The 21802-nt window shown below is 44.1% G+C and overlaps 1 long non-coding RNA gene across 1 annotated transcript in view; it reads right to left on the bottom strand.

Moving 5' to 3' along the window:
- Positions 1–15838: 15838 nt before the first annotated feature.
- Positions 15839–21802, bottom strand: part of LOC137544207 (uncharacterized) — a 54629-nt gene continuing 48665 nt past the window's right edge. The window contains exon 3 of the long non-coding RNA XR_011025781.1: positions 15839–15945. This is a non-coding gene — a long non-coding RNA (uncharacterized lncRNA). The remainder of the gene's footprint in view (positions 15946–21802) is intronic.

The raw sequence follows: 21802 nt of genomic DNA, 5'->3' as shown, positions 1-21802 counted from the left end.
CATTGTGATATGCAAGCCCCTTCACCGCGGCAAGGTAACAATCACGACGGGGAATTGACACATGTACATGCCTTTTGTTTTGTTGTTGCAGCCACAGTGCATCCAGAAAAATTAGGCAGGCATGTACACGCACCAGAAAAATTATTATTCTTTTTGTTCAGGAATCCACCTGGAGTCCTGGACCCTGTTGGCGGTGGCGGAGAAGGCAGTCAAGTGGCCTTCAGGCAGAGATGCTGTGTGGGGACTGACTTAGTCTTGGGGCAGGCAGCAGCGACCGGCAGGGAGGCAGAGATGCTGTGTGGGGACTGACTGATTCCTCGGGTACAGCCAGGGAATCAGGGTTCTATTCCATTCTGGAGTGGGAGCCTGAGAAACGGCTACCACCACACATCCAAGAAAGGCAGCAGGCACGGCGCGCAAGTCCTGACTCGGGGAGGTAGTGATGAAAAATAACAATATAGGACTCTTTTGAGACCCTGTATAATGATGAGTACGCTTGAAATCCTTTAAAGGGTATCTGTTATGGAGGGCAAGTCTGCCATTCATTCAACTGTGTGATCAACTCTTTTTGGTACTTTCTGCACCATGGTGACCTCGATTCCGGTCCACACATCCAAGGAAGGATGCAATGTGCTGCATAAGTAATGTACCTGCCCTGACCGTGCTTTGCAGACCAGGTGTCTGTGGTCTTATGGACCCTTGACCCAATGCTGTGTGCCAGAGATGACACCACTTGCCTTTCAACATCACGGTACAGTTTGGGTATCGCCTTTTTAGAAAAATAATTGTGGCCTGGCTGACCGCTGGTATAATACAATGTGTAGTCACAGATACAGTGAAAGGTATGCACTGACTGGTATATAAAACACTTTGTAGTCACACAGATGCAATGAAAGGTATGCAGGGACTGGTATTTTAATACAATGTGCAGCAGTCACACAGGGGCAGTAAAAATAAAATGCAGTGAGTGCTGGTATAATAATTTGCAGTCACACAGGTGCAGTGAAAAGGTTGCAGTGACTGCTGGTATAACAATGTGCAGTCACACAGGTGCAGTGAAAGGTATTGCGTGAACATGTTCATGTGCGAACCGTTCAGGCCAGCACAAACAAGCACTGCCATTCTTCCTCCCCAACTTCTTTACACACATATTGAGAGCATGCCACTAAACTTTTGGGGAGCCTAGGAACCTGACCAAGCATCGGTAGAGTGGGCAGGCTGCATATACTGGTAATAAAGTAGAATCTATTTGAACTTCTATCTTCTCTCCTCTCCTCACAGTTTGTTGCACAGCTAGACACTAATAAACCTTGCGTCTGCTAAGACACTCTGCAGAGATCCACTTTTTATGCCCCTGCTAAGCCTTGCTTCCAATCCTGGCCCATTGCGCCGACCCTGCCACACTCATGGGCTGTAGCATCTAACTTTGCCACCGGCTTTACAGCATGACTAGGCCTCAGAATCAGAAGTGGGGTTTTGCTCTCTCTACAGACCTAGATCTTAGGATGGAGGTGTCTAGGTGTCCCCCTCCTCAGCTACCTACCCCCAAAGACTGTTCACAATTATACACTAGCAGTCTCCCTTGTTACTATATCCCAGGCTTGGTGGACTTTAACGCTAGCCACATTTAGCCACATTTTCAACCAATCATGGTAGCACTAGCTTATTCTGATTACTAAGCTATCAGATGGTGTAGTTAGATCTGCACCATGAAATTGTCTCCAGTTTTTTGTATTTTTTTCATGTCAGCTAACCAAAATGGGTATACCTACATAAAACCACCTCTGCCACTGAATGCCCATACAATAACAATACTAGAGACACATATGTTTGTGACTGGAGTACCTTTTGGCAGTCCTGCCCGGGATATTGCGTGGTAGATAACTCAATGCAGAGCTACCACAGCCAACTATTTTCAAGCTGCCCCCCCCCCTCCCATCCTGCTAACCTAAATGCAAAGTAGTGCATGGACTTATTTGATATGTACCTTTTCGGATCTCTTCTATCAACCATGGAGCGGCACTGAATGCTGACATCACCCTACGGGCCACAAACACATGATGTGATCAGGACCAAAATGAGGATGTCCGCATACAGCACCGCTCCGTGTTGGAAGAGGAGACTCGATCCAGCGTCTGGATCAGATGAATATTAAAGCGCTCCCTGCACTACTTTTCATTTAGGCTTTCAGGCTGAGGGAGGCAGAGAAGTACACAGTGCAGAAGCATTTAGAGGTAAACAAAATTGACAGGGGAAAGGTAAAAGATACAATGTTTTTTTCTTTATCAATGAGAATCTGCATTCATATTATGTTTTTAAAAATCATCATTTACATTTAGATAAAAACTCTAGGGTGCCAGCTGGAAGATCTAAAACCAGAAGACATTCAGAAATATGTTCTTCTAATTCATCATACCAACCTTTCTTAATTGCGAGTAACTAGGAAACTGGATATTATATTGATAATCTGCAGATTGCAAATGAATCATTTGGAACAAGCTAATCCTGCCTGCCATCCCACTCAATTCGTTTTTAATCTTCTGAGATACAATGACTTTAAAATAAATTGTCCATGCAGTTAATGTATTCTAGAGGAAGCATACGGTATTTTTGCTGCATATTTTTGACATAACACGATTCTGTCATTTTTGGCAATCAACAAAAGGTTTTTGAGAGTCTTGTGAAAATCTCACATCTGGAAGCTAAGTAAGGCCCTGAAAACACTTTGTTTCTTGCCAAGGAATAGCTAATTAGAATATATTGCTACCCTTTTTAGAACCCTAAATGGTATGAATCAAAGTGAACTGCAATAATAAATAATGCAAATATAAATGCTCATTATGCTGCCACAAGGGCACACAGAGCTGCCTGCTTAAAGGAAAGAATTTGAGAAGGGAGTGAGACTGCATTGAAAATCCATTTAGATACACATTGATAACAGAGCAAACCTTGTAGGATATTAAATATGGATCCTAATTGCACTTTATACCATATGCATTCGCTTCTTGCTTCTCATTTTCAGGACTACTGTACTATAGAAGGTATGAAAGGTAATATAAGGTAATTTTAGTACGATCTTCCAAATGGCATTTGAGAGCTTTCAATGTTATGCTTATCCAACCTCAGACATTTATAACATCTAGATAAGCATTCATTAATACATTCTTAAATAAAGTGGGTATTCAACACTCTGAAATGCCTTAATATGGTAATTACAAGAAATCTAAGATTCAATCTTTTTATCTTTGATACCTATTATGAATGATGTAGATTATTTTTTTTTTATTGCTGGAAAAAAAAATAGAGAGCTATTCTTTACATAGTTATAACAATCTGTATTAACATTATTTTTTTATACCACTCATTTTAGAACATTGTTTACATTCATACTATAGCAACCTAGTGGGTAAGTTGAAGGAAGAAAACAGCATTTAGCGGAAACATTTTTTTTTCATGACATTGCAAAATTCAGTGTTAACATGTGTGATCAAGTGGAACAGAAACGGAGACTCCAACCTCTGATCTAAATGCCCCAGCAAAGCATCCTGACACTTCTGAGCCACAATTTTTCTTCTCACAGTAATTATCTAATGTACAATGCTATCCTTCCTTCATGCTCTCACAGTCCCTGTACAGAACGTCTTCCGTCCTACTTCCATCCTAAAATACTATTACCTCCCTACTCTTTCCAGCACTATATAAGCATTTAAATTTATTTTTAAAAATGTACTTCTTTTATTAAACTACCAACAATTTATCCTACATTTTTAAAGAAAATATATTTAATATATGACATATATGTGACTTTTTATCATTATTATTATTATTGATTTATAAAGCACCAACATATTCCATGGCGCTGTACAAAGTGAGAAACGAACATGGGGTACATAATAATACAGATAATGGTGTACACCAATATACAAAATGTATCACTGGTGACAAAATACAAAAAAACGATACAAAATACAGAATACAAGAAGATATAGAATTGATAATGTCAGCGCTAAAAGTAGCATGATGAATAAAATGTATAATAATTTCCAGGACACAAAAGGGTGAGTGTGATGATCCGCTCAGCTGGCTGCACAGGCAGACAGCTGTTTGTCCATTCCTCTAGTCTGTGGGCTGCAGGTCTCTGGAACAGAGACCTGTCTTTCCATTGCAAGTTTCTGGTCTGTTCTCTTGCTGGGGAATTTGCATACATTCGTTATGCAAATCCCCTACCTGCCTTCTTTGATGACTGGCACTATAAGAGCTTTATGTTTCCCAGAAGGCTTTGGTGGTCATTTCCTTTCCATGGTCTGTTCCTGATGGACACTGCTGGAGTGTCAGCCATTGCTATCTAGTATAGTTAATTCCTGGGGGTTGCTTTAGGCTCCCCTTTTAGCCCAGTCAGGTTGTATTATCTGTATTGCCTGTTCTGTCTTGTCTTGCCTGTTGCCATTGCCCTGTCCCTATGGTGGTTGACAGGAAATGGTTCTAATCTCTGTTCTTGGAGTATAGCTGGTGCAGCGGTTGCTACCAGCTATCTCTTCTGTTCTGTCTCCTGGGATCGCGCTAGCTACTTTTCGCTAGCGCTGGGGATCCTTCTGTTCTGTCTCCTGGGATCGCGCTAGCTACTTTTCGGTAGCGCTGGGGATCCTTCTGTTCTGCTACTCTGTACCTGGATCGCGCTAGCCACTTTTCGCTAGTGCTGTGGATCCTATCTCTCGCTTGTCCCTGTTTTCATGTGTCTGTCTTATCTGCTACGACCGCTTGCTGGAGGCTCGGTGAGGTAACCGTTAAGCAAGCGTTCGCATCCTCTGTTTCATGTTTGTCTGTCGATGGTTAGTTAGGCGTGTTTGTCTCTATTGTGCTTATCACGTGGAGACCGCGCATAACTGCGTGCACTGTTGCGAATGAGTGCGGTGTTCGCGGTTAGCTAGCGTTTGTTATTTTCCGTATCTCCTTATTGTATTATTTGCTGTGCCTTTGCTACCCTCGTATTCTATTCTGATCTGCCTTGTGTCACGTCTGGCGATCGCACCTCTCGCGATCGCGTTCCTATTTCGTATCTGCTGTTGTGTGTGTGCGCGGTCGCGGGGTGGCGACTGGATTGTCGCACACACATACAACCTGTCCCTTTGCTCAATCTCATTCGCAATCGCCTCTCTTGCGATTGCGTTCTGCGCTTCGTACAATTCCTGTCTGGCACTTGTGGAGGTACAGAGGATTGGTTCCTCTGCACTCCCCAGTGCCATCTGCCGACAGGAATTTTCCTCTACAGGTGCGTAGCACCTTTTGCTGGGTGCCTGCAAATATACGCTTGTGGAGGATTTCCGCCGTGTCAGCGCACGCGTTGTGCGCTGATCACGGAGAAAGTTCCACAATCGTTACAGAATGACCAGCCAAACCCAAAACCCCAGTGTAGACGGAATTTCCGATTTGTACGATTTTGTCGAATATGGCTCTTGTACCTTTAAGAGGTTTAAAAAACTTGAACCTGAATCAGCAGATGAATTTTTGTCTGAGTGTACAAAACTGTTAGCGAACCCTGAATTCCAATGCACCCCAGTGTCTACCTGGGCCCCCCAAATGGTTTACATTCTGTTGGGGGGCGAAATGTCAATGTGGGATTATGATGTGTTAGATCATACCACCCTGAGTCAAAGACCCCTGGAATTCTTGGCCTTTTTAATTAACAATTGGCTGAGATTACCTCAATTACCATACCCCCTTAACGAGTTGTTGTCAGCAGCTCAATCAGCTGTTCCATCTACTCTTTCATCCATAAAGCAGCCATCCAAAGCCTCTAAGGCCACATACAGACATCAGACCATAGTCTTTGGAAAATGAAAGATCACAGACCAATCTTACCACCCTTCCTGTAGTATAAGAGCCATACTCTACACAGTCTTTTCTATGGAGCTGAACTCCACATCAGGAAAAAATCTTGGCAAGATGCTGCACACACAGATGCTGTACAGACACAAAAGATCAGTATCTGCAAAAGATCTGTTCCTGCCAAAAATCCATTCCTGCAAATTGCAATGATAGTCTATGAGATCTGCAGATCATCATACACACATGATTTAACTGACATTCATCTGCAGATCAGATCCACCAGGATGGATTTTCAGATCTGCAGATCTGCAGATGAATGTCAGTTAAATCATGTGTGTATGATGATCTGCTGAGCAATTGCCCTTTGAAAAGATGTGAGATTCTGGAAAGTGAAATAGGGAGGCAATGAAAGCCTATGGGGGATTTTACCAATTTTGGACCCCTGTAACTCTGGTTTGCAGAGATGTAGGGACCCCATCTTTGGAATCCAAGTCTAACAATATGTCTTCTACCTGCATGAGACATTTCGTGAAATTCAGACGTTGCTAACGGCCATGGCTGAGATTTATGTACGTCAGCATCACTACCATTGAAATAGCCCAAATAAACAGGTTTTTGTGACCCTAGGCTATGACCTCTTTGGCCTAGGGGCCCGAAACTCACCAGTCATGTTCCCCCTAAGGGTCCCTACAATGCTAGAAAATTTGCCACTGCTGAGCAATTGCCATTTGAAAAGATGTGAGATTTTGGAAAGTGAAATAGGGAGGCAATGAAAGCCTATGGGGGATTTTACCAATTTTGGACCCCTGTAACTCTGGTTTGCAGAGATGTAGGGACCCCATCTTTGGAATCCAAGTCTAACAATATGTCTTCTACCTGCATGAGACATTTCGTGAAATTCAGACGTTGCTAACGGCCATGGCTGAGATTTATGTACGTCAGCATCACTACCATTGAAATAGCCCAACTAAACAGGTTTTTGTGACCCTAGGCTATGACCTCTTCGGCCTAGGACTGCATTGAACGCGACCCACGCATGGTGCGCATTCTGGACAACACCAATTACTGGGTTTATACCCTTCTGGATCCACGGTACAAACATAATGTTCCAAAACTGCTTGAAGAAAGAGTCAGACAGGTCAAAATGGAAGAATACCAGCAGGCCCTTGTGGAGACTTTAGAGAGGAGATTGACATCCTCCCCCTCCTCTAGCCAGTTGTACGCCGACAGACTGACTTCCGCAAACCCAGGACGACCAGGAGGGCAGCAAACAACACAAGCTGCAGCTAGTGCCCAAAAGGGAATGGTATCAGCAGTGTCCTTGGAGTGGGAAAATGTTCTGACACCCATGCAGCAGCACACAGAACAGCAAGCGTGCAGATCCACCTCCAACACCGATCGCCTGGAGAAGATGGTCAAGGACTACATGTCAGATGGCATAGCTGTGTTGAACAATCCATCTGCACCCTTCAACTATTGGGTATCGAAGCTAGACACCTGGCACAAACTGGCAATGTGCGCAATAGAGGTGCTGGCTTGCCCGGCAGCCAGCGTTATGTCGGAACGCTGTTTCAGTGCTGCCGGAGGCATCGTCACAGATCGGCGTATCCGCCTCTCCACAGAAAATGCAGACCGTCTGACTCAAATTAAAATGAATCAATCCTGGATTGGAAACGACTACGCAACACTCCCGGACCCCAACCAAGTAACATGAACAATGAACATCTGTGATGGGTTAGCGATTCCGGTCCCTGTTTATTGAACCTCTCGTCTGTATTACATTTATGACTGCATGGCGACAAAATGCAAATTGCTATCCGCACGCTTCTTGTCCTCATGCAAGGCCTGGGTTGTTGTGTCTCAAAGCGTGGCCTTCTCCTCCTGCGCCACCCTCCTCCTGTTCCATTACGTGTGCTGCTGCTGGGTTAGCGTTACCGGTCCCTTTTCCTGGAACCTCTTATATGTATTACATTTATGACTGCATGCCGACAAAAAGCATGTTACCTGTGCAAGGAAAACAGACATTTCCCGCATTTAAAAGACAGTTTTCTCTTTGAAACTTTAAAATCGATTTTCTCAAAAACTATAAGCTCTTTTTGCTAAATTTTTTTCCTCTTGTACCCACTCCCAATGTGCACATACCCTGTAAATTTGGGATATGTAGCATGTAAGGAGGCTTTACAAAGCACGAAAGTTCGGGTCCCTATTGACTTCCATTATGTTCGGAGTTCGGCTCGAACACCCGAACATCGCGGCCATGTTCGGCCCGAACCCGAACATCTAGATGTTCGCCCAACACTACACGTGACCCGTTCGGCCAATCACAGCGCTAGCCGAACGTTCGGGTAACGTTCGGCCATGCGCTCTTAGTTCGGCCATATGGCCGAACAGTTTGGCCGAACACCATTAGGTGTTCGGCCGAACTCGAACATCACCCGAACAGGGTGATGTTCTGCAGAACCCGAACAGTGGCGAACACTGTTCGCCCAACACTAGTTTTATAGCTCGCACGCCTCTTTCTGGTCTGTCTGCAGCCGAGTCCCAGCGGTTTCTGCGCACCGATTGCGACCACGAGATTGCATGGTCTGTGTGCTGAAACCGATTGGAAGGCATTGTGCTGTCCAGCCACCAGGGGGCATGTGACAATGCCTATTAAATCATCACTTCCACCTTGAATTATGCATGGCTTTATATTCTAAATGTAGTATTATCTGTCATTGCACGTATTTCAGTTTTGCATACTATACATGCTTGGATTTTCCACATGACAAAATCAGTCGCCTTCTGATCATAAATAATGGCTCTCATATGAACTGTATTTGCAAGTTGCCAGCCATGCATTATGTGGGTGGGGTTCTGCTTTGCATACAACCAGAATATATTAAGATATTTGCTGAGTGACATCTACTGTTGACTTTGACCTCCATTTCAGTCTGGAACTATGCTTTCTGTGGCAGTATATTAAAATCACAGCGCACTTGCAACCTTATCAACTTATCATTTTTTTTGCTGTTATATGCATACCTTCTTTATAGCTCTGCATATTCAATGAGATCTGAATTACATAGTACTTTATCTATGCATGTCCATTCAGATTCCATTTGAATATGGCATTTTATTTCTAGGACAGTACATTTCAAACAAACAAACAAACAAACAAACAAACACAGAACACTTATATCAAATTCAAAGCGCCAGAGCTGCAGCCACTAGGACGCGCTCTATAGGCAGTAGCAGTGTTAGGGAGACTTGCCTAAGGTCTCCTACTGAATAGGTGCTGGCTTACTGAACAGGCAGAGCTGAGATTCGAACCCTGGTCTCCTGTGTCAGAGACAGAGCCCTTAACCATTACACCATCCAGCCAGGCTCCCACAATCATCCATTTGGAATCCCCTCCAGATTATTGTACGTAGGTAGCCAGGTCAAGGCGCCACCAGTATAGACTAGCTAGGTACATGCGTCGCCCAGTTTAGGCTAGCTAGGTACAGGTGTCCCTCAGTATAGGCTAGGTAGGTACAGGTGTCGCCCAGTATATGTTAGGTAGGTACAGGTGCCCCCCAGTATATATGTACAGATATCCCCAGTATAGGCTAGGTTGATACAAGTGGCCCCTAGTATAGGCTAGGTATGTACAAATGTCCACAGTATAGGCTAGGTAGGTACAGGTGTCCCTCAGTATAGGCTAGGTATGTACAGGTGTCCCCCAGTATAGGCTAGGTATGTACAGATGCCCACAGTATAGGCTAGGTAGGTACAGGTGTCCCCTAGTATAGGCTAGGTAAGCACTGGTGTCCCCCAGTATAGGCTAGGTATGTAAAAGTGTCCCCAGTATAGGCTAGGTAGGTACAGGTGTTGCTCAGTATAGACTAGGTAGGTACAGGTGTCTCCCAGTATATGCTACCTAGGTGTAGGGGCTCCTGTACAATGTAGGAAGCAATAGGGAAGTTAGTATAAGTGCCCCCACCCCCACGATCCCTTTAATTCATCCGATCCAGACGCTTACTCACCAAACCTTAATCCAGTGATCACAGCAGCATCCCTGCACAGCTCCAGTATCCTCCAGTATGGGGAGGATCGGGACTGCACAGTGTCATGATGTCGACGTTGTCATGACATCATCCACGTCATGACATCAGTCCCGATCCTCCTCATACCAGAGGATACCAGTATAGGCTAGGTAGATACAGTATAGGCTTGGTAAGCAGCTATACTGCTATACTAACTTCCCTATTGCTGTCTACATTGTGCAGGAACCCCTACACCTAGCTAACTTATACTGTGGGGCTCCTGTACCTAGCAAAACCTCCTGAGCCGCATGCTCGACACTGAGTTGGGCATACTGCTTTCTGAAAAAATTTCTAGCCCGACACAGTGTCAGACATACCACTCAGAAGGTTAACCTACTAAAAGCAAAAAAAACAAAATGATACAGATCTCACAGTGCCTCACAGTGCCTACACATTTTTGTTCCCAAGGACACAACTTAAGGTACCCTCTAATGATTATACTAATACAGTCACATAGAGTCACATAGGGAAAGACTAATATGAGAAACAACATTTATAAATTGGTTTGAAACTGTAGATAGAGATTTGAACAAAGATAACAGTTTTTTATGCAGGTACCAGACTACAACCTCCTAAGAGCAGACCGTGATGCAGCCCTCTCTGGGAAAACGAGAGGCGGCGGAATCTGCTTTTACATAAACACCTCCTGGTGCTCCAACACCACCACTCTCCACAAGGCCTGCACCCCAGACGTTGAGCTCCTTGCCATAAACTGCAGGCCCCGGTACTCTCCGAGGGAATTCTCTTCCCTTGTCCTCGTTGGGGTCTATATTCCACCCGATGCATGCTCCAAGTCCGCCCTGCATGTACTCAGTGACTGTATCTCGCGGTGGGAAACAGCCCTCCCAGAGGCCCTGTTCATCATCTTGGGCGACTTCAATAAGGCGAACCTTCGGCACGTGAGGCCCCTCTACAAGCAGCACATCACCTGCCCTACCAGGAGCGGTAACACCCTGGATCACTGCTACACGGTTCACAAGAACGCCTACAAAGCCACCCAAGGAGCCCCCCTGGGAAACTCTGACCACAACACAGTACACCTGATCCCCTCCTACAGGAGGCTCCTAGAGACTTCAAAGCCCATCACCAAAACCGTCAAAAAATGGACTGCAGACGCCAAACTGCAGCTCCAAGCTTGCTTTGAAACCACCGACTGGACGGCTCTGGAGGCACCTACCCTTGATGAATGGGCCGAGAACATCTCCTCCTACATCACCTTCTGCGAAGAAGCGTGTATCCCGTCCAAGTCCTTCAGGGTCTACCCCAACAACAAGCCCTGGTTCAACGACAGGCTTCGCCGACTTCGGAAACGCAAAGAGGAGGCGCACAGGTCTGGCTCCTTAGAGGAATTCAGAGAAGCTAGGCTCGCCCTGAAAAGAGAACTGCGATCGGCAAAGAGGGCCTACGCTGAGAAGCTGGGGCTCTGCCTCCAGTCCACCAACACACGGGAAGTATGGAAGGGCCTGAGAGCAGCCACAAACTTCAAACCAACATCCCAAACGGCGACCCCGAGCCCTCGACTGGCGGAGGAGCTCAATGAGTTCTACTGCAGGTTCGAGCAACATTCCAACCAGCCCGTAGGCAAATCCACATCGACCTCTGACGTACTCGGCGCCCTGGCTCCTAGCGCTGTTCGGGAATCCGAGGTACTCCGGCACCTCCGGAAGCTGAATCCCAGGAAATCTTCCGGCCCGGACGGAGTGTCGTCTGTCTGCCTGCGAACCTGCGCCGATCAGCTAGCCCCTGTGCTCACCTCCTTGTTTAAGCAGTCATTATCTGATGGTACAGTCCCCTCCTGTTTCAAGAGGTCCATAATTGTACCAGTCCCAAAAAAAACAGGCAGTTCCGAGCACAATAACTTCCGCCCAGTGGCCCTAACCTCTAACATCATGAAGCTCCTCGAGCGGCTGGTCCTTGCCCACCTGAAGAGGTCCACAGACGCCCTTTTAGACCTGCTCCAATTTGCATATAGGGCAAACAGATCCGTGGAGGATGCCATCAATGTCAGCGTGGCACACATCACTGAGCACTTAGACAGGCCGGCCTCCTATGCCAGGATCCTGTTCCTAGACTTTAGCTCAGCGTTCAACACGATCTGCCCTGACATCCTGATCACCAATCTGACACAGCTCGGAGTTGATCCCACTCTCCGAGCATGGATCAAGGACTTCCTGACAAATAGAACACAACAGGTGAAGCTCGGCAACTATTACTCCAGCATTCGAACCACCAATACTGGGGCTCCACAAGGCTGTGTTCTGTCACCTCTACTGTTCTCCCTTTATACCAACGACTGTATCTCATCCGCTGACTCTGTGAAGGTCATCAAATTTGCGGATGACACCACCATTATTGGCCTAATTGGAAGCAACGGAGAGCATGAATACCGGAGCGAGGTCGAGAGAATATGCAATTGGTGCAGGGAGAACAACCTAGTTCTCAACACAGCAAAGACTGTTGAACTAGTTGTAGACTTCAGGAGGAACCCTCCCCCCCCCCTCGCCTGTCCTCATTGGAGGAACAGAAGTTTCTATAGTGTCATCGGTTCGGTTCCTCGGCACGACTCTCACCAATAATCTGAAATGGGGGCAGAACACCACTAAAATTCAAAAGAAATCCCAACAGAGGCTGTTCTTCCTGCGCCAACTGAAGAGATTTGGCATGCCACGGGAGCTGCTGGCCAGCTTCTATACCGCCACCATAGAATCCATCCTCTGCTCCTCAGTCATTGTTTGGTACGCGGGTGCATCGGCCAGTGATAAACATAAACTGCAGAGGGTCATAGCTGATGCAGAGAGAATCATCGGGTCTCCTCTTCCACCTCTTGATCTCCTCCACTCCGCTAGATTGAGTAAGAGGGCCACCATGATCTCCCGTGACCCCTCTCACCCTGGCAGCCACTACTTCAGGCTCCTCCCGTTGGGCCGCCGCTTCAGGACTATACCATCCAAAACCACCAGGCGGAAGAACACCTTCTTTCCCCAGGCCGTTCGGTCACTGAACTCTGACTTTCCCCAGTCCGGCCTGCACTCATAATTGCCGGGTCGACAGCTGGTCCCCGTCGCTGCCTCCTCTGTATATCTGATTACTGCATTTCAAATTGTATGTGCTGTTGTATCTGTCTATGCCATGTGTACCACAAATAATTCCGATTATGGCTCTTGCTGTACTTGGCGAAATAAAACTGATTCTGATTCTGATATTGATGGTATTTAATTAGAACATATATTTTAAGCCGAGAAAAAAATTGTATCCCGCCGTTTCTAAGTTAACGTAGAATTTTCAATCTCTTCAATCTCTTCATATAAGTCCTAGTTATGTGAGGGTTAAGTAAATACAAATTACATATTTGATTTTTAACCAATTCCTGCAAAATAGGCATTCATAAACATCCTATTTGTGCACATTTAGTGTTGCAAAATTTGTACCCTTTAACTAATGACTCTATGAAAGTTATTGAAATGGTTATCAATACTACTGCAGAATTTTTTTTATATTTAATTGTACACTTGGATTCAATTGCTATTCCAACAACTGCTAGGGATAGGCTGAAAATTTCCAAAGAATACTGATTTCCAAGTTTCAAAACTGGCAATCAGAAACTGGTAATCAGAAACTGGCATCGGAAATCTGCGGAAATGCTGCATTACTGCAACTCGAAAATTTGACACCATCACAGAACAGGGATACTATCGAGTATTTTAGAATCTTGCGATTGGCCGTTTAAAATTTTGAAACCAAAATAACACACTGCTGATGTTTTCTTAAGGTATAGAAATCTCTATTTTAGCAGCAGGTTACCAGTTTGAAGTGACTCTCACATCAGCAAGTCAGCGGCCAATAGTTTGCAAAGGCAAATGGAGAGAAAAGCTTTGTGGGAAGAAAAGAGAAAACAATTTGGTCACTGGCCCTGCTTTCAGTGCATTTGACAAGTACTCTTGCAGAAATAAAGCAAAGTGACAGTGAGAAAAAAAAAAATATTTCAAGAAGTTGCTTATATGACAATCTTCTCCATGCTATTCTTTTTTTTATATCTGTAATGTAACTCAGAAGTAGAACACTAAATTATACATAAAGTGCTATCCCTGCGGGGTTCACTGAGGACTATGTTAAAATCATTAAATTCATTCCATTTAAAAGTCAGACAGGGGTTAGAACTGCAGTTACTCTGTTGATAACATAAGTTTGTTTTTGCTTTACTTTGGTCCTTAAAACAGTGCATAGTCTGAAAAGATATAATACATTTCCAAACTGAATATGTGATCTAAAAATGTTAGTTTGATGACGCCAATCACATTTTTGACGAATCAGTTGAGTAATATATATCTTCCAGATACTGATTGCTTACCTGGTCTTTCACTTTGCACCAGTAAATATTGAAATCTCTAGGACAGCCTTTCTCAACCTTTTTACCCTGTAGGAACCCTGAACATACCTTTTGGATCTCAAGGAACACCTGCGGGTGGCATGGTCTTGAAATGCTGGTGTTGCTGTTTATGTCACTACCCCCTTATTAAGGTGCATTTCATTATAATGTCTCCTTATTCTAGTGCTATTTATTAATGTGTTCGTTATTATTCTGACCACCAATTTAGTGCTTCTTCTTACAGTACTCTCTATAATAGTGTGCTCTCTATCATACTTCCCCCAACTCCCAAGATGGGGAAAAATGTAAAGGAACCCATGAACAGTACTCAAGGAACTCTGGGGTTCCAGGTAAACCTGGTTGAGAAAGCCTGCTCTAGGATCTACTGAAACACTATAGCTGCTAGTTTTTTTTTTAGTGCCTGATGCACTTCAAGAATGGTAGGATTGAAAGAAAAATCCAGTGTGTAAATATAACCATGTAGATCCTGGATGCTTACTCAGTGGTTAACTATACCAGCATATAACATATCCAAAGCACATGATATTCAGATGTGTTTTTCCTTTATTAATCAATCATCCACAAGCTGGTAGGGATGATGGGAAATGGCCATTTCTGATTTCCGCCAATGCCAATTTCCATTTTCCGTTTTTCTGATTTCTGATTTTCTGATCTCCATTTTTTTGTTTATTGTATTTCTGATTTCCGATTTTCCGTTTTACTGATTCCTGATTTTCACATTTCTGAGGAGTATCTTAATGCAAAAAAATGACACAAAATGAAAATCAGAAAATCAGAAATTGTGATTGCTCTAAAATTACTGCGGCAATCCACATTTTGCAGAAAAATGCTGCACTCTCTGATTGGTCCAATGCTGTGGTTGGGCTAAAATTACTGAGTTGCAGTGAATTGGATTTCCGAGGAATTACGATTTCTGTTTTCCTAATTGTGATTGGAAATGCCAATCAGAGAAATGAATCTAGTGGTGAGTGTCAGAAAAATATTGATATTTGCAATATTGCTAAAAGCATCAGTCTGTTGGTTAAGAAGTATATGGAGCATTACACGTTCTGTAAAAGCGATACGTGTGGCTGCTCAGAGAAATGTAAAAGGCAGAAAAGGCCAAGCACAGTCCACAGTTTACAGCTTGGTAAGCACTGCTGTAAAATGTCACATATTTTCAAAGGATGTCTACTGTGCTTTTGATTTTATGATAAAAGTGACACATTACTGCTCATAACACACACTATTTAATCTGACTTATTACCATCCAGATGTATTTTTCTTTTTCTATATTAGCATTGTCATTGCAGAACATGATATATATATAGCAATAGTAATTACATTCTTTTTATAGGTCAATTATCGTTGCATAAATAATAAAACAAAAATGTAAAACTGCAAGTTACTTTTAGGCTTTCAGTATTTTTGCTGACATTTAATAACAGAATATGCATTGCTTTCACTTTTCCTTTTTAGCAGACTTTAAATAAATGGGATTGGATATAGAAGTTTCCTTGGGCCTTTTATGAAATTCCATCTTGGGAATATCATTAAGATTTTTTGCTCTTACCATTTCCATTTTAGATGTAGGTGTCTGCTTCACTGATATAGATTCTCCTTTAGCGTGCTTGTGGCATTAGTGTTTAGCCTTCCTAGATTTTACATCTCAATCCTTTTCATTTTCTGAAAAAAAAACCCACAAAAAGCAATAATGGTTAATTATTAATAATAAAATGTCATACCAAAAAGGAATGATTCAGTACAGTTACTGAATTTTTCAATTGAGTTACTGACTTCAATAAGGGCTGCTTCACACAGACGGTTCTGTGACAGTAAATGGCGGCCTCGGCACTCATCATTTAAACTGCCGTTGGTACGAACACCTACTGGCATTTGCTGGCGTTTGCACAAAATAAATGCTGTGCTTTGATGCAAATTTTTGCTGTCATTGGCCCTGTGCTTAGCCGATGCTACTCCCAGGAGTGTTTACTGCCACCATGTGGTGAGTGGGGCACCCGATAGCAGCCTGGCATCTTCCACTGCGGTGTCCCAATGGCCACAAATTTACGGAAGGCCTCAGAGTCCACCAGCTGGTATGGTAATCATGCTGATTGGCTGGCGGGGGGAGGGGGGAGGGAGCAGGGGAGGGTAAATTAAAAATATAGCAAAATTTATTAAAAATAAATAAAATAAATATTTGTAAAAAAAATAAAAATAAATAAACAACTATGGAGCGATCAGACTCCACCAACAGAGAGCTCTGTTGGTGGGGGGAAAAGGGGTGGGATCACTCGTGTGCTGTGTTGTGCGGCCCTGCAGCTTGGCCTTAAAGCTGCAGTGGCCAATTTAGCAATAATGAGCCTGGTCTTTAGGGGGTTTAACACTGCAGTCCTCAAGTGGTTAAAGAGAAACCATGATCAAGAATTGAACTTCATCCCAATCAGTAGCTGATACCCCCTTTTACATGAGAAATCTATTATTTTTCACAAATGGATCATCAGGGGGCTCTGTATGGCTCATATTGTGGTGAAACCCCTCCCACAAGAAACTCTGAGGACCATGGTACTCCTGTCAGTTTCCTGTCTGTGAACCTTGTTGCATTGTGGGAAATAGCTGTTTACAGCTGTTTCCAACTGCCAAAGCAGCAAGCAGCAGCTATATCACCTACCAGCAATAAAAATGTCACCATGTGATAAATGTCAGAATGTAAATTAGGGATTTAAAAGATTTTACAATGGGCAAACAATGATTAAATCATTTATACATAACTATTGTAAAAATGAAGCACTTTTTTATTACATTATTTTCACTGGGGTTCCTCTTTAAATGACAGCCACCTGCACAGCTCAGAAAAGAGAGCATTGAATGTGTCATGCCCCATTTACACTTAATCAGTTGCTCTCAGTTATAACTGAAAGGGCAACTGATTTTCAAAGTAATGCCCGTGTTACCCAATGGCTCAGTTCACACTATACGCATTTTAATGGAAAGATTTTTCATAACGCACTGCTATAGAGAAGAATTTTTTTTTTGATGAAGTGTAAATGGGGCCTTAGTCTTTAAATTAGTACTTTTACCATGGTCTGTATTTAACCTGAGCACTAAAAAGTATACGTTTTGGCATGGAAAAAGAAGCTATGTGGGTGCCCAAGTGCTGTAATACATGTACAGCAGGCTGAAAACTAAAACTGATAGATACATTTTCATAATTACAAAATTTCTTTTACACCGTTTTTTTTTTTTTTTTTTTTTTACGGAGGTAAACTCTCACTTGAAAGTGGACACATATACAAAATGTGTGGATTACACAAACTGGGAGAGCTGCTTATATAGATATTGTTAGGAAGTTCATAAATCTACCTCAGCTCTCATTATTAATGATCAAATGTTCCCATATACATGACACTGAAACAAGCAGTTTACTTTGGCGCATGGAGCTCAGCACTGAGCGCCGAAGCTGGGCGCTCTAGCACTAGTGCTATGATGCATGCCCCATGTAAAAGTAATTTGAGGATACGGCAATCACCAGACCCCGAATTACATCTCCCTCCGAGTTGCTACAACTCAGAGACGTCATTTGACTCGCCCCGTGCCCAATTCACCGGCGCCGTACAACACGTACACCACTGGAATCATCTGCAACTTATAAAAGTCTAGTATCAGATGCTGTGTGTACTACCACCAGCTGTAGGAAACTTTCCTGTATTCTCAAATTAGGATACATTGTTTCTTCTTGCAAAACAAGTTTTCATGTCAGAAAAAAGGTACAAGATTTGTTCTAAAATTGCTCAAGCCTCAAATGCAATGTGATTGGCCTTAGAGCAAATGGGATATTTTTAAGGAATATCTCCTTTTGCATGAAAAGGGATGACCTTTCAGTTTGTTTTAAACTATTCCTTGTTTAATCAAGTGAGTACGGATTGTAACATCTTGCAGCGAAAATTTTAACCAGTCTCCAGGCTGCATAATTAAATTTACTTTTATCTGATACAATCCTTCCAGCACACAGCAGTTGTCCCTTTGGTATTCCTCTTATTGTGCTAAGAATATAAAAACCACTGTGATGTAAAAATATGCTCTTCTCTACAGGTTAGCTATAAATTCAGCACACATTTTGCGACACTGATCTGGAAAAATAAAACAAAAAAATAAAAATGTATCCACTGTTAGTAATAGCTACATTAGCATACACGTCAGTCTTCATATTTATAATGCATTATTTCATTATATTATGCTTTCCTTCTCTGGACATTACCTGAATTTTCTTTTTAAAGTAAAATGTAACCTTTGTGAAAAAACGTTATAAACATACATACATTGCAGATCTAATGTTTGCAGACTTTCTTCCTGTCTAGTTTTGTCCAAGTGGATTTCTGATTTTCTCAGCTGTACTTACATTGATGCGGGATAATTTTACTTTTATTTTCAACATCAGCAATAGCCCTTTAGCCCCCAACAACACATACAGGCTTAATGATTTTGCTCTTAAAGGGAAGGTTCACGCAGTTAAATAAATCCAAATCCACTTACCTGGGGCTTCTTCCAGCTCGTGGCAGCCAGGACGTGCCCTCGGCGCCGCTCCGCAGGCTCCCGGTGTTCTTCGGTGGCTGATCCGACCTGGCCAGGTCGGCTTCCAGGTCGGGCTCTTCTGCGCTCCAAAATGCGCCTCACAGGGGCGCGCTGATGTCATTGGACGTCCTCCGGGCAGTACTGCGCAGGCACAGTACTACTGCGCCTGTGCAGTACAGCCCGGAGGACGACCGATGATGTCAGTGCGCCCTCTTGAGGCGCACATTGGAGCGCAGAAGAGCCCGACCTGGCAGCCGGCCTGGCCGGGCGCGCCACTGGAGACCACCAGGAGCCTGCGGAGTGGCGCCGAGGGCACGTCCTGCCTGCCACGGGCTGGAGGAAGCCCCAGGTAAGTGGATTTGGATTTTTTTTTTATTTTATTTTATCTTGGATCTTCCCTTTAAGGAGTCCAATAATGGTGAAATTTTAGCAAATGATCTTACTTTCAATAAGATCATGCAGATTGAAAAATAATTCTGCAAAATTAAGTGAATAGTGTACAAATTTAGACCAAGCAGGTCCACAATAGACCAACATTTTAGTGTCAAAAAGCTTCTTCTTAGAAAAGCATTGGGATATTATATTGACATCTAGCAAACTTTTGTAGATTTTCTGCAGGAATCTGACTCTATTAAAAGATCAAAATTATATGGAACACTAAGGGAGGTTTCATTCCTAATAAACTGATAAAACGAATAAAAAGCACAGTTGAGGACACACAGGCATACATACGGATAGAAAATAAACATCCCTTTAAAATCATTCAAGGTCTAAAACAAGGTAATGGTTTGGCCCCGGTACTGTTTAATATCACCTTAGAATACATCATCAGAAAAATGTCAATAAGCCCAACAAGTATATTAATAAATACATCTGTATAGATAGAAGCTTATGCAGATGACATCAATATAATGGGCAGAACAATGGCAATGGTAAGAGAGACTTACTTCTGTCTAAATAACTAGGCCAAGGAGATAGGCTTGGCAATAAATACTGTTAAAACAACATTTCTAAGAAAGGGAGGGCTAGCAGAGAGCATAGTGATGCTCATCCGAGCTAGGATATCCGAGATAGTCGGATATCCTAGCTCTTTTTTCACTATTCGAGCTCGAATACCGAGCTCGAATAGTATTAGCTATCCGGGCTGTGCTATCCGAGCGCATTCGGATAGCAATCAGCTATCCGGAGATATCCGAGCTATCCAAGCTCGAATACGAAGCTCGGATAGCGTCATCAGTGGGTGACGTCACCTCGAGTCCTCACAAGCGAATCAGAGGGCTCCCAGCCCTCTGACTGCAGCCAATCACAGAGGGGGAGCCTGGCCAAGCCCCCCTCTATAAATAGTGGGCGCCATGTTGCCTCACTCGTCCTGCTTGTGACTTACTGACTGACTGTACTGAGAGACTGCTCCAGTGCTTTTTGTCTGTGCAAGTAGTGCATTTATTGTTCAATACACTAAGCGTTTTTACACTCCAACACTTGATATTCACCTGTATTGCTTTGTATTGTAGATAGATTGTATTTTAGGCAGTTTAGTTTGTGTGATTAGGGACTAGGGATGGAGACTGTCACTGGTGCTGCTGCAGCAGCTAGGCCCTGTGCCTAGGCAAGACAGTCTGCCCTGCTCTGTGCTCTAGTCTCTAGTTACCTGTGCTCTCACCTGTCCTACTCTACTGTACTACTTCTGTGTTAGATAGATCATTGTACTATTTTGTAGTTAGCAAGGCCCATCTTTACTGCTATACCTGTCCTGTATCTGCTCTCTGTAATCTAGTCACACCTGTTCTATTGTTTGGCTAGATTCTTCTATTGTTTAGTTAGTACTGTAGTGTACTCTAGTCTGTGTATAGGGACCGCCCGTCACCGCATTACCTAGGGTCTTTGTGTGCGCAGTGCACATCTGCGCTGTCCGCACCCTCTCATTAGTGCTACACCTGTCCTATTGTTTATATTACTTGTATTGTGTATTCGCCGAATTGTACTGTACTGTAGTCTGTGTATAGGGACACCGTCAGTCAGCGTCTTTGTGTGTGCACTGCGCACTCTATCGTTAGCGCTACACCAATCTCTGCTGTAGAGTACACCTGTCCGTCACCTCACACACCCACCACCACCAGTCCCACCCCATTAAAGTACCCCACTTGTCCCACCCGCTTTTACATACATAACTTTTTTTTTTCATTTGTATAATCTTAAAAATATACGATGTCTGGCACTGGCAGCCGCGGTTTGGGCAGGGGCAGCAAGGGCAGCAAGGGCATCGGCAAGAGAGGAGGTCATGGCAGCCGCGCCACCACTACCACCATGCGCAGTTCTGCGTCTGCACCAGTGGCTATTCCGCCATTAGCCACTGGCCGTGGACGCCTTGGCCGCCCAACAGCTGGGAGTCACGCTGCAGAGACACAGCAGCAGCGTGTGGCGCAGATGTTCCTCCCACCACTAGGTCGTAGCCGTCCTATTGAGGAGAAGGACGCAGACTCTGTGGTGGAACTGATGGTGAATGAGCAGGCCACCATTAGCTCTGGAACCGAGTCCTCCACCCCCGCCACCACTCCTGTTCGCAAGAGCAGCAGCCTGCCGCCCAGCACTGCCTGGGGAGGAGGAGGAGGAGTGCAGTTCTCCAGCCCCAGCGGGCAACACCAGCACCCTGTCACTCAGCACCTTCTTATCCCCAAGCACAGCGAGGCTATGGAGTGCTGTTGTGGCAGAATTGGAGGAGGAAGAAATGCTGATGGACACTTTGGGGGATGATGCTTTGGACAGTCAGACAGTGGTGAGTGTCCATCAGCCCATGCATGCAGAAGGGGAGTTTGTGGGGTCATCCCAGCAGGACATGTTTGTGGAGGGGGAGGATGATGATGACAGGGTGAAGAACAGAGACTGGGTGGCAGATCCTGGGGATGTCATCAGCTCTGAGGAGGAGGATGCATCTGCAGGCCTTGCTAGAAGGATCAGCATCACAGACATAGGC

The sequence above is a fragment of the Hyperolius riggenbachi genome, chromosome 2 (genome assembly GCF_040937935.1).
Source record: "Hyperolius riggenbachi isolate aHypRig1 chromosome 2, aHypRig1.pri, whole genome shotgun sequence".
NCBI lineage: Eukaryota > Metazoa > Chordata > Amphibia > Anura > Hyperoliidae > Hyperolius > Hyperolius riggenbachi.
Note: the sequence above shows the minus strand (reverse complement) of the source record. Positions and strands in the feature narration are given on the sequence as shown.